General features: G+C 41.8%; 1 long non-coding RNA gene across 1 annotated transcript; it reads right to left on the bottom strand.

Moving 5' to 3' along the window:
* Positions 1-9,978: 9,978 nt before the first annotated feature.
* LOC117532921 lies at positions 9,979-11,551 on the bottom strand. Its single transcript, XR_004566960.1, has 2 exons — positions 10,852-11,551; positions 9,979-10,388 (listed from the first exon to the last, which is right to left on the bottom strand). It is a non-coding gene; the product is annotated as an uncharacterized LOC117532921 (long non-coding RNA).
* Between the last annotated feature and the right edge of the window lie 2,027 nt (positions 11,552-13,578).

The raw sequence follows: 13,578 nt of genomic DNA, 5'->3' as shown, positions 1-13,578 counted from the left end.
ACTGCTAACTGCTCCTTCATACTTTCACTCAGAAAACTCATTCCAACTTTAAAATATTACACATCTTTCTGACATTATTCGTGTAACACAACTTTTAAATCTGATTCGTACCTTTAAAGATATTAAACATTGTTCAGACCTTGGTAAAAAGGCCTTCTTCAGATTTGACAAAATCCTCTGAGGGCATGAAGTGACAAAAACGTTCAACATGTCTCCATTAAACCCCATTGTAAGTTCAGCCTCATCTTTCCCCACCACAGCAGCCGCACACCTTTAGTTAATCTGCCAAAAAGGCCACATTATTAACCCGAAAGTACACTTCAGATGCTCAAGTTCCTTGACATGCTTCACACTTTGAAATTTCACCGATATCTGTTACGGCTCTTCAACAAAACGTTCACATGTAAGAGGTTTATCTCTCATTCAGAACAATGCAAATGCTCTCCTCTCACTGATTATTGCACATCACCATGGAAACCTTTGATCTCTGGACACGTCGTTAGCTCAAATATAAACACCTGTTTCATGGAACACAATGTCATAACTCCAACTGACATGCTCAGGGCAGAAGACTTCAGATAATGGTTAATGGTCCGATCTTTAACAGCTCTATGTCAATTATGGGTTGTCATCATATGCCATTTCCATTTTGCCATAAAACACGATGTCGCTGTAACTCCAATGGACACGGTCCGATCGTCCCCCAAACTTTGCTTGTATATCACCGGTTGATGCCTCAACAGCTCTACGCCAAATCTGAGATCTCAACATAGGCTGTTGCCATGGAAACGCATCCCTCGCCATAAAACATGATGTCACTGTAGCTCCAATGGACACGGTCCGGTCGTCCCAGAATCTTCACCTGTATATCACCACTCCATGCCTCATCAGCTCTACTTCAAATCTGACATCTCACCATATGCCGTTTCCATGGAAACGCATCCCTCGCCATAAAACACGATGTTGTCGTAACGCCTATGAAAAGGGTCAAAACAGCACCAGACTTCAGATAATGGTTAACGGTCCAGCCCTCAACAGCTCTACGTCAATTATGGGGTGTCATCATATGCCGTTTCCATGGAAACGCATCCCTCGCCATAAAACACAATGTTGTCGTAACGCCTATGAAAAGGGTCAAAACAGCACCAGACTTCAGATAGTGGTTAATGGTCCAGCCTTCAACATGTCTATGTGCCAATAGTGAGTTTTCCTCAAAATCTGTTGCCATGGCAACGCATCCCTCGCAATAAAACACGATATTGCTATAACTTCACATGTGTGCTGCTAACAGTCCAGCCGTGAAGACATCTACGGGACAGTTTTTAGATTTCTTCAAATACTGTTGCCATCAAGTTAGTTCAATAGTTTGCAGTTCAAATATTTTGCTGCTTTTCCAAGCCTTTTTACTTTCTTTAATTCTCTTATCACACATTCAAGCCCCCAGTGTTCATGTATCATTTCAATCTAAATTCTTCACTTTCTTCTTACACATTACATTTCAGCATTGCAATTCAGCGTCAGCTTTTCAGCATAAAGCAACTACATGGTTTTCCAGTAGGCTATCACATTCATGCTGTTTGTTGCTGGAAAGATACCATAGCCCAAAATCTCATGGACATTTGAATAACTCTTTAGTGTCTTTTGGTGTAGATGGCTCCGCTAAAACAAACTATAAAAGTGTTTCCAAAAACTCCATTAAAGCTCATGTATACAGTTTATAATAATCATCACTGACAGACGGGTAGACAAAGGTCCACAGTGATCAAATATATTTTTATAAAAAAATTACTTAGAAACTACATTTAAACCTTTTTCCTTTAACTAGCCAGCAGTAGCTATTTACAAGCGATGAACGGTGACGTCCTCATGGCAGATCGATCCAGCTCCCAAAGTCAACCCACACACAAAACTGTCTCACACAGGTGCTTCTTATAATGGGTTAAGAATCAGCCAACACACATCAAAGTGTCATGTCAGTTCTGACCCTGACTGCTACTACATGCACAAACCACATACCTGTCAACCACACATTCAAAAATGTGCTAATACAGACATATAATAAAATAATAATAATAATATATTTATAGCGCCTTTCAGGAAACCCAAGGTCGCTTTACAAGTCGGGTAGGGGGGGGGGGGAGTAGGGGAAAAAAGGCAGACAGGTTAAGGGGGTGGGGGGGGGAATTAGCGGAAAAATAAACCTATTAAACTAACTATACAGTGGCGAAAGCCTTGGTAAAAAGGTGCGTGTTGAGGCCTTTTTTGAAAATGTCCAGGGTTGGGGCGCTGCGGATTTCGGGGGGGAGAGAGTTCCAGAGGGTGGGGGATGCCACACTGAAGGCTCTGTCACCAAAAGTCCGCAACCTGGTGCGGGGGGTGGAGAGGAGATCCTGTCCAGATGATCTTAGCTTCCGGGATGGAGTGTGGTAGCGGAGAAGGTCAGACAGGTATTGGGGGGCGAGGGCATGGAGGGATTTGTAAGTCAGAAGAAGGAGTTTATAGGTGATACGGTGCTTGACTGGGAGCCAGTGGAGGTGGATCAGGGTGGGGGTGATGTGCTGCCAGGGCTTGGTGTGAGTGAGCACCCTGGCATCCGAGTTCTGCACATACTGGAGCCTGTCCAGGGCTTTACTGGGAACCCCGAACAGGACTCCGTTGCAGTAATCCAACCGGGAGGAGACGAATGCATGAATGAGGGTCTCGGCCACGGAATCAGAGAGTGATGGTCGTAGACGGGAGATGTTCCTGAGGTGATAGAAGGCAGACTTAGTGACGGATTTGATGTGTGACTGAAATGAGAGAGTGGAGTCAAGGATGACACCCAGGTTACGGACTTCGGGAGACGGGGAGATGGAACAACCGTCAATGTGGAGGAGGAGATCCCCAACCTTCCGGAGCAGTGCTTTGGGGGCCACAACCATGAGCTCAGTCTTCTTACTGTTGAGTTTGAGTAGATTTGCTGTCATCCAGGTTTTTATGGCATGGAGACAGTTGACCAAAGACTGTGGAGAAGCTGGGCGGATGGTGAGGTGCTGAGATAGAGCTGAGTGTCGTCAGCGTAGCAGTGGAAATTGAGACCGAATTGACGTATGATCTGGCCAAGGGGGAGCATGTAAATGGTGAAAAGTAGGGGACCAAGCACGGAGCCTTGGGGGACACCATGGTTGACTGGGGCCGAGGGGGAGGATGAGCCGCTGATGCTAACAAACTGAGACCTGGTTGATAGATAGGACTGAAACCATGACAGAGCTGTGCCAGTGATGCCAAGGTTGTCAGAGAGGCATTTCAGGAGGACTGTATGAGAAACAGTGTCAAAAGCAGCAGAGAGGTCGAGGAGGATGAGAATACTGATTTGTCCGGAGTCAGCAGCGAGAAGGAGGTCATTAGTGATCTTGAGGAGGGCGGTCTCTGTGCTGTGATGTGCTCTGTTGGCTGATAATGTAACCTAAACAAACTTAACACCTAACCTATTAACATTTTAGCTAAAATAAACTATAAGGATGTACATGGACCATGCATAATTCAGATCACTGTTGAGGGCCATGGCTGTTTATTCCCATCAATATGGTAATAAATAGATGAATAAACATATATTTGTTGTGCGCATGCCCCAACCATGCATGCAGCCTGCTGCAGTTGTTCCTGCTGGAGTTGTATTACTTTCAGCTTTTAGTTATGTTATTTGATATAACTTGTTATTTTTCTATTAATAACTTCTATAAGTCACTTATTAACCGGTGCCCTCTCTAAACTTTCTTGTGCAGATAGATTATTTTATTTATTTTGCCGAGTTGCTGCTGTTTTGCATCCATGCCAAGGTTGTGCAGCAAAGCCATTGCTGTCTTGTTTACACCAGGGACAATTGACTGTCCTAAAGCATAGAGCATAGAGGTCGAAACAACGGCTATCCTCACTGAAATCTGGAGAAGGACGCATAGGATGCTGGGTAAACCGAATAGACGAAGGAGTAGGGCTGGGTCCAGATTTATAGAGTAAATTAGATATATACTGTTTCTCCCCCCTCTCATCATGGGCAACACAATATCACTGGCTGGAAGAGCTGATGGCATTAGCCAGGAGTCAGACAGAATATCTGGAGTGTAGTTTAATGTCCTTTACGGTAACATGGCCGCCCCAGGATATAGCTGACAACAACGATTCCATCATTGGCTTTCGGGCTGTTCGGGCAACGTTTCCATCAGCAACATTTCCAACTGTTAGGAATTCTTAAACCCACAGACAAAATCAGCCAACACGATTTTCCCCTTTTTTTCGTGTCACACAGAACGATTTTAAAAGCAATGTATGTTTCGTGCCTGCAGCACGTCTTTTTGTCTGGTCGGGTCTTGGAAGAACAGAAGCTGTGGGGTTCATAAAAACATGTTCTTACTCAATATCAAGCCACGATTATTGTTTTTATTTTAAATCGTATAATGTCGGACTTTTGTCGTCTGTGAGGAAAATAAATGGGGCTCAGAGCCTCAGAATACTGAAATCTGTATTTATTTCCTTCTAATTTGTTATTATTTTCTAAATAACACACTGTTATTTACTCACCAATAACACACAATTATCCTTGTTTTTATCTATTTGTTTAATTCCATAATCTCTGGCTTTTTTGGCGTCCGTCAGGAACTGAATTTCAAAATAAAAATAACCGGAAACAGACGTAGGCCTATAAGGGACATTTCGAGCATCATTGCGATACACAGCCACTGAACTGATTACCCAAGATCCTCAGCTATGGTTTAAGCTCGCTGATTGGATGTTTTAGCCGCAATGCATGTAGGTGTAGAGGAAACTTCTGTGTAGCTATGCAGTGGGAGTCACCGACTCAGGAAGGAGACACGGGAAGAGCAGTAGCTTTGATGTCAAACACATGATGGTTTATTTGGAGTTAACGGCCGGAGGATTCACATCACAAGTCCAAGAGTCAGAGGTTCTGACTTCACGGTAGAGTTGCCACGTCAATTCTGAAGAACTCTACCCCAGACCCATGTATTTAGCTAGTTCAGAGAGCATCATCAACATGCTGCATAACAAGATAGAATGATAACACCTCTATCAGCTGACGCCAACAGGCAGGAACAGGGAGACAAAACACTGAGAGCACAGCAGCCAAGGTTACAGGTGCCTGTGCTCAGTCAGGACAGTTTGAACTGATACACTGGGTCAAAGCTATGGGCCTTGGAAAATATTTCCACAACAGTAGGGATATGGTGTTAATGCCATATCAAATCTGAAAAAAAATTCTGAGTTTAGGATGGCCGAAGACACTACACTACCCATAATCCCCAGCTATCGTTTAGGACTACTGTCCCCGTGATTAATCTTCAAACTCTGGGATTGGATGTTGGAGTAGCAGTGCGCCAAGGTTACGCTGAGCGTCAAATAGCTGTTTGAAATGGAACGAAACCACGCCAGACTATCCAAAACTGGAATCGAATGCCCCCCCAGAACTACACATGCTGGCTATTGTGTTTCGCAAAATGTTCTATGGGACGTCTCTACTGAACGTTTTCGTTTTTCCCACAATTAGAAGTTGCCAGTATTAAACACATTGGTGTTATCAAATGTAAAACATATAATTAATAAATGGGTGAAAATCGCTTGTGTCCATAATGCGCAGCATTGATATATACCCACATGACAGCTAATTGTTACTTTGTAATTCTACTCCACTACAATTCAGAGGTTAACCTGGTATTTTTACTCCATTACATTTATTTGAGTTACTTTGCAGATTCTGATTAATGATGTGAAATATAAACAACCCTTAAATCAGACTTTAGTTACACCTGACTAAAATTCAGGGAAGGTGATTGTCAAGTGCCAACAATCAGGAGAGATATGTGATAGTTGGTGCTTGAGAAGACTAAACACGTATCTGCAATTGACATGAATGGAAACGAGTAATAAAGTATATTCATTACTCGTTATTCTCTACTAATAGTTCATTAAAGACTGTATAATGGCTATTTTGCACATCCCTTTCAAGATTTTCAAAGGTTTATTGACATATCATATACACAACTATGGTGTAGCTATGCAATGAATGAAAAACGTGGGTCGCAGCTGAGGTTCCTCAACAGTGCATTACAAGACATCTATCAATATGTGTGTATACCTCCACCATTAAACTGTCATATTCTGCACATTTCCTATACTATCTACATACATAAGAGTATAATTCATATGTATAATATCAGTTAAAATAAGTGCTTCAACATAGTTAACATTGCAGGAAAGCAATATATTAGACGTTAAGTATTTAATATGTATCTTTTGATACCCCCAAAGCTTTTTTCTTATTTAAAAGAAGACCTTAATCTAAAGTATTATTTAATGTTTAAATACAGGTTAATTCGTTTTTCTGTTTTGCACCTCCTCCTATTAATATCTTTGTACATCCTGCACTAAACTGTTTTATTGTAGAGATCACTTATTGTATCTTCTTGATTTTTTATATTCTACTTTCCCCCTATGAAAGTATGTACTCTTAATATTTTCATCAAATATAACACATAAAAACAATAATTCAATAACGTGCTTTAACCACTAGGCGGTGCACACATGGTACACAGAGCCATAATAACTTTGTATTATTAGTGTAGGACACTTATGTATGTACAACATCTGAAGGTGTGTAGTTTTATTCATGTTTTCACATAATTTTACAGCATATTGCTATATTATTTCAGACTCAGTATTTACATTCTTATATTCAAAGAAAATCAGTAATATCTTTAAAAACTACAGTCCTTTTATATCAGCTGTGCACCGTTATGGTGTAAATATAACCTCTGTGAATTAGATCAAATGTAAAAGTCAGCCGAATTAGTGTTGATACTGCAAGGAGACGTATTGTGTGAAGAGAAATTGAAGATGTTGTTTAATTGTTGATATATTTATGATTCACGTCAAGTATTCAGTTTCGGCGGCATTTCTTCCAGTTTTTCCAAAGGTCTTCTCATCAGGGCTCTATAAATAAAGAACTACGGCAGATCTGTAATATGTAATGCAGCCGAACCGTGTATTACAATGCTGTTATGTGATGACTTTCAAAGAGAAAAGCAAAAACACTCGGAATAAAGTATTATTTTCTTTAAAAAAAAAAGTTTTTCGGATTTGATATGGCATGCACACCATATCCCTACATGCATTGCGGCTAAAACATCCAATCAGCGAGCTTAAACCATAGCTGAGGATCTTGGGTAATCAGTTCAGTGGCTGTGGCCCAATCCCAAACCACTCCCTCGACCCTACCCCTCCGTGATGGAGTGAACTCAGTCTGTAGCCACACTCGCAGCTCAACGAGGCTCCCTCCTGTCAGATGGAGGGAGTAAATACAGCAGCAAGCTTTGGGACGGCCTCCCCTCTCTCCGGCAGAAACAGGAAATGCCATAACTGTATGAAACAAAGGTTTCAAATCAGCATCTCTTAGACAAAAACATGTAAATTAATAACTCAAATAAAACTCCAAACATATTTCATTGTGTTACTTTTTTGTAAAGCTCTTTTAGTTTTAAACCTGATGTTTATAAGCTTCTTAGTTTTTGCAACAGTCTGTAAATATACACAACTTTATAATAAAATGCACACATTTACCTTTTTCTAGACTAAACACAGGTACGATCCTAAGTTAAAAACATATGAGGCTATCATGAGGTTGACATCGCAGTTTATCAGTGATGTTTGCTGGAACTACTTGTAAACAGCGTGTTTCCTGACGGACACACACAGCGTGACTCCGGTCAGGTAGAGACCGGTCTCAAGTCAGCACCGCTGCAGACTCGCTGTTTGAGGGCTGGATAGCCCACTCCCCCTCCACACTCGTTGCTTTGGAACAGCCCTCTATATGGCGGACACTCCGTGTGAACGCGCAAACGGAGGGGTAGGGTGTAGGGGGCGGTTTGGGAATGGGCCTGTGTATCGCAATGATGCTACTTCTGTTTCCGGTTATTTTTATTTTGAAATTCAGTTCCTGACGGACGCCAAAAAAGCCAGAGATTATGGAATTAAACAAATAAATAAAACAAGGATAATTGTGTGTTATTGGTGAGTAAATAACAGTGTGTTATTTAGAAAATAATAATAAATTAGAAGGAAAAAAAGATTTAAAAAAATACAGATTTCAGTATTCTGAGGCTCTGAGCCCCATTTATTTTCCTCACAGACGACAAAAAAAGTCCGACATTATACGATTTAAAATAAAAACAATAATCGTGGCTTGATATTGAGTAAGAACATGTTTTTATGAACCCCACAGCTTCCGGTCTTCCATGACCCGAACGGACAAAAAGACATGCTGCAGGCACGAAACATACAAAAATACATTGCTTTTAAAATCGTTCTGTGTGACACGAAAAAAAGGGGGAAATCGTGTTGGTGAACACGAATCAATAGATTACATGTTGTGACTACAACACGAAATGCCATGAGACTGGGTTGCATCAGCTGTTGCCTGGTGCATGGGGTGGAGCGGAGGAGAGCAATTCTTGGCTTGCTCTTCCTGTTGTCATCTGTGGTCTTCGGCACTCGCCCAATACAAATCCTGTCGTTTTTCTCTCTGATCTTATAATATTCTAATGTTTGATATTTAAACATTCCCTAATAACAGTAGCCTATTGCAGCGTCAAGTGAGAGTTAAATACCGTGTTTTTAGTGTACAACACTATGTGTAATTTATCATTGAATTCACTGTTTCAAAACTTAGGCCCAATCCCAAACCACTCCCTCGACCCTACCCCTCCGTGATGGAGTGAACTCCGTCTGTAGCCACACTCGCAGCTCAACGAGGCTCCCTCCTGTCAGATGGAGGGAGTAAATACAGCAGCAAGCTTTGGGACGGCCTCCCCTCTCTCCGGCAGAAACAGGAAATGCCGTAACTGTATGTAACAACGGTTTCAAATCAGCATCTCTGAGGCCCAATCCCAAACCACTCCCTCGACCCTCCCCCTCCGTGACGGAGTGAACTCCGTCTGTAGGCACACTCACAGCTGAATGAAGTTCCCTCCATTAAGGGTTAACCCTTAAAGACCTAGACGGAATTTTCGCCTGCCTGACTCTCCTGTATTTATTTGTTTCTCCTAACCTGTTCTAACCTTTTCTTGCAGTCAGCATCAAGTGCCTTACCTCATTTGATTCAGGAGAACCTCTAGTTCAAGTCTGGCTAATTTGAAGTCCAAATTTTACCATAACTTTGTGTGATAATGGCTGAATTTACCAGCACTTTTCAAAAACGCCAGTACAAATGTTGTGTTTTTTTACTGTTTACTCCGCCAGGAACATAGGGATTTTCTTTTTTATTATTTACAAAGCTGCATTTAGATGTTTTAGGCTTTCAAATAAAATTTCATCTGCATATTATGTTCCCTGAGCAAGTTACAGCTATTTATTACAATATTATCCTAGGCGTTTTTCAGTGAAAAACGCCTAGGATCATATGGAATAATTAAAACGAAATGTATTTCCATATTTAAATGACTGATCATGTTTCTTCTGTCAAAAAAAGGTTGAGAGAGTAAACAATTAAACCATAACAGATGACATTGCAACAAAAATAACTTGTTTCAGAGATATATATTATCATTTGAACATTGAAATACAAACACAAACAGTGAAACAAATTCAAAGTGCAAATTAACAAAGTGCAAATTATATTAAAACTATAAACAAAGTATTAGGAATATATAGAAAGTGCAAAAGTACAAAGAGCAAATGATCTTCAAACTATAACCAAAATATTAGAAAAATATATAAAGAGCAAAGGAAATGTATCAAGATTCATCATGGTCTGGGTCGCTCAGATGTACAGCTCTGCTGATTGCCATGAACCTGTCTCTTGTCATGACAGAAGCAGGAAAGAGAACACTTAGGTGTGATCCCTTCCTCCAGTAGTCTCTTACTTTGAGCAGTTTTAGAAGTGCCATGAACATCATAAGGCCGACATACATGAGGAATTTTACCGGCTTTCCCAAACAAACTTTTCCCCCTTAGCCTGCTCCTTTTCAGCATTTTTGTTTGTGTTCTTGCAGATGATATTTACAGCTTGGTTGTTAAAACAATTTCTAAATATTTGTGCAGGAGTATACTCCACACCAACAAAACCTTGGACTCCACGGGCTCTTTTCGGGCAAAAGTGTGGTAGTTGTTGGGCAGTATCTGGCACCTCAGGTCCGTTCCAAACAGCTCCTGGCTCTTCTGGGGTCAGAGATGTTTTTTTCCCTTTCCCTCTTCCTCTCCCTTTCACTGTCAGGGGGGCTGGCATTGGTTTGGCCTTTTTTCTGGATGCTGCACCCTCCTGGCCACATTCTTTTCCCTCTCGGTTTGAAGGAGGCCTACTGATGGGGACAGTGGCTTGTGCATCCCCTCTCTCATCCTCTGTACTAAAATAAAAGGGAGGAAAATATACAGATATAAATGTCTGAATTTATTTTATTTCCTTTATTGCTTTTATTTCTCCAGTGTCATCCTATCTGTTTTCTAAACACAGTCTCAACTTTTGATTTGATTCACACTTTATCCCTCTGCTAACATTACTAGTTGATGGAATCAGTAACTGAATTGTAATGCAATGAATATAATAACATTAGACCTCATAACAAACAACCAAAGAGGGCAAGCGGAATGAGGCAATAAATGAAAGGTATTGCTTGACGTTTTTTTACTGAAATAAATAGTAGCCTCTATTGATAGTGAATCTTGAGCTCAGGACTTCACTTTATGACACAATTACGGCAAATGGCCATCCATTATAAAAACTCTTAGGACTAATTATTTTCGGCGTTATACAGCAACAACAACCGATAAATGCAACACAAACAATAAGAAATAAGCAAAGTTACTCACTTTTTTATCTTCGAAGGGATCAATCCCGTGATCATACTCCTCTTCCTTGCCAGTTGTCAGCTTCAGAATCTGAGGAATCCACCGCTGCATCGCTAAGCGGTCCGCCAGACAAAATACATTCTACGGTTTCTTCCGTAGTGTAACGCCGTTTTGACATGTTGGTTTGAATTTGTCTTGGGATATGTGTGTGTGTGTGTGTGTGTGTGTGTGTATGTATGTGTGTGACTGTATCTAGATATCTCGTGTTGTATTTATTTCTCTTACGCTGGCAGAATTACTCTTCTTTAGTATTACTCTCTCGTCTCTCTGTTTCTCTTTGTTTATCTCCCGCCGCCAAAAACATACACAGCAACCTATGTTGATTGGTCGAGAAGATGGTAGCATGGGCAGAGGTTTGCCTGGACCTTTACATTTTAAACCTATCCGGACACAGGGGGGTGGGACTTAGTCTAAAACCTTGGCTGTTTGGCTCAGACAGAGGGGCCGCGTGGGTCTCCTTGACGAATCAAGGCTGTAAAATGTGATAACGTTGCCCCGATCACGTCGGAGCCTCTAAATCCCGGAAAAGGACATAGTGATACCAGCAAAAAGCCTAGAATAGCCGCTTTACCTCACTTTTTAAATCAGATGGATAGAATTAGCGGTTAAAAAGTTATTAAGCATTTTAGAACGCTACCTCTTTGAAGCCGCGGGCGGCTCGCTCGGCCTTTAAGGGTTAAGGGTATAAATACAGCGGCAAGCTTTGGGACGGCCTCCCCTCTCTCCGCAGGAAACGGAAACGGACGTCATGGTGTCCAACTCACATCTCCATCTGTCGGCTGCATTGACCTGCGTTGCTATCCGTCACCTGTTAGCGGGTGCAATGGCAAGATCCAACAGAAGGCGCAGAAGGTTGAGGCGCATTTTAGCGATGTGCCAGTGGCAGGTAAACATTTCAATATTGCTAATACAACAATTATCTTCACTTTATTTCTTATATAGTAGCCTATGAACTTTGTATGTGTAATACAAATAGATATTTAGATATATTGTGATATACATTCATTTATTCTTTCCTTATAAGCTATACGTGTATATCTGTATAGTGTATGTAGAATTCCAACACAGAGAAATGTTGTCAGTAGTTTATAGAATAAAAAAGGAAAGGTTCATTTGACTTGGTCTCAGAATTGTGTGTGTGTGTGTGTGTGTGTGTGTGTGTGTGTGTGTGTAACAATACTGTGTCCTGTGTTTGTCTTTTACAGGGGGGCAAAGGTCTTTACATGCAGCTCAATGCCACTGCCCCAATTCTCGCCGTGTATGCCAACCCTGAAGCCTGTCTAAAGAAGGACTTTAGAGTTAAGCGATCTAGTGTGGTGTATTTAGTGCAGATGCTTTCCTCCCCAAAGGACCATGGATGGGGACAAGACATCGAGGTGCTTGTTCTCCTCTACAGCTTGGCCCATGGACTATCACTCTCTGTGGTGGGTTCAGCATTCGGGATTCCCAAATTGACGGTCCACAGGATCATCAAACACGTCACCGGGAAGATAAAGGCCAACCTGAAGACCCTCATTTCCCTGCCAACCCCATATGAGCTGCCAGAGATTGCAGATGGCTTCTGTCAGCTTGCAAAGAGTCCTGTATTTCACCGTGCTGCTGGTGCGATTGATGGATGCCATATTCGCATCAAACCTCCAGGAAACGAGTACCACAAGGAGTACATAAATTACAAGCTGTTTCCTTCCATCCAGATGCAGGCCATCTGTGACTCAACTGGGAGATTCCTGGATGTCTTCATTGGCAATCCAGGCTCCGTTCATGATGCCAGAGTACTGCGAAACAGCCCCATCTTCTGCCAGGCACTGTTTCCCCCAGCTGGTTGGTTCCTCCTTGGGGACGGTGGTTATCCCTGCCTGGAAAAACCAGTGGGATTACTCACACCCTACAAGGTCCCTCGCGGCCAGGTGCAGGCCAGATTCAACAGGCATCATGCCAGGGCTCGGTCTGTGGTGGAAAGAGCATTTGGAAGGATGAAGGCTCGCTGGAGGGCCACCCTTTCCAAAGCGCTGGAGGTCAGTCCAAGCTTTGCCCCCGACATCATTGCATGTTGTGCATTTCTGCACAATCTGTGCATAGACATGAACGATGTCCTTGAGGATGCTGAAGCCTTCCCCCCTGAAGATGGGGACCAGAGTCCTCCCCCTGCCGCAGCATGTGGACAGGAAAGTCCTGGACACCACCTAAGGAACAGGATTGCTGCACAACTCTCTGCTCCTGTCCAAATGGCACCACACCTGAGAGAGCACGATTACATCTAATGAACTTTGTTTTTTTTTGGAAAAACGTGGTTGTCTGTTAACTTGTGTTTTTCAAATGATGTGCACACATACCTGATTTAATTTTGTTTGTTTTAGTGAGCTCCACTTCTCACTTTAGAGAAAAGAGGTGAAATAAAATAAACCTGTGCACCGTTGATTTCAAACTTGGTTTTCCTGAATTGTCTTTCTGCATAATCCCAAATTGGAGACAAATGTCCTTACCTCTTGGATCATTCAATCACGAGCACAGAGCAAAGGTTCAGAAAATGAACACAGGTCTTCTAATACAATCCCTTTTGTTTTTGAGTGAAACTCTGCAAATGGTTTGACATGAGCAATTAAGACCGTCAATGTCATGTATATTTTAATGCCTTATACCTATGAAGCGCACAGACATATCTTTATTTAAAATGCTGATATTCAGGGT

Source organism: Gymnodraco acuticeps, unplaced genomic scaffold (assembly GCF_902827175.1).
Source record: "Gymnodraco acuticeps unplaced genomic scaffold, fGymAcu1.1, whole genome shotgun sequence".
NCBI lineage: Eukaryota > Metazoa > Chordata > Actinopteri > Perciformes > Bathydraconidae > Gymnodraco > Gymnodraco acuticeps.
This window is presented reverse-complemented; position numbering and strand designations above follow the sequence as displayed.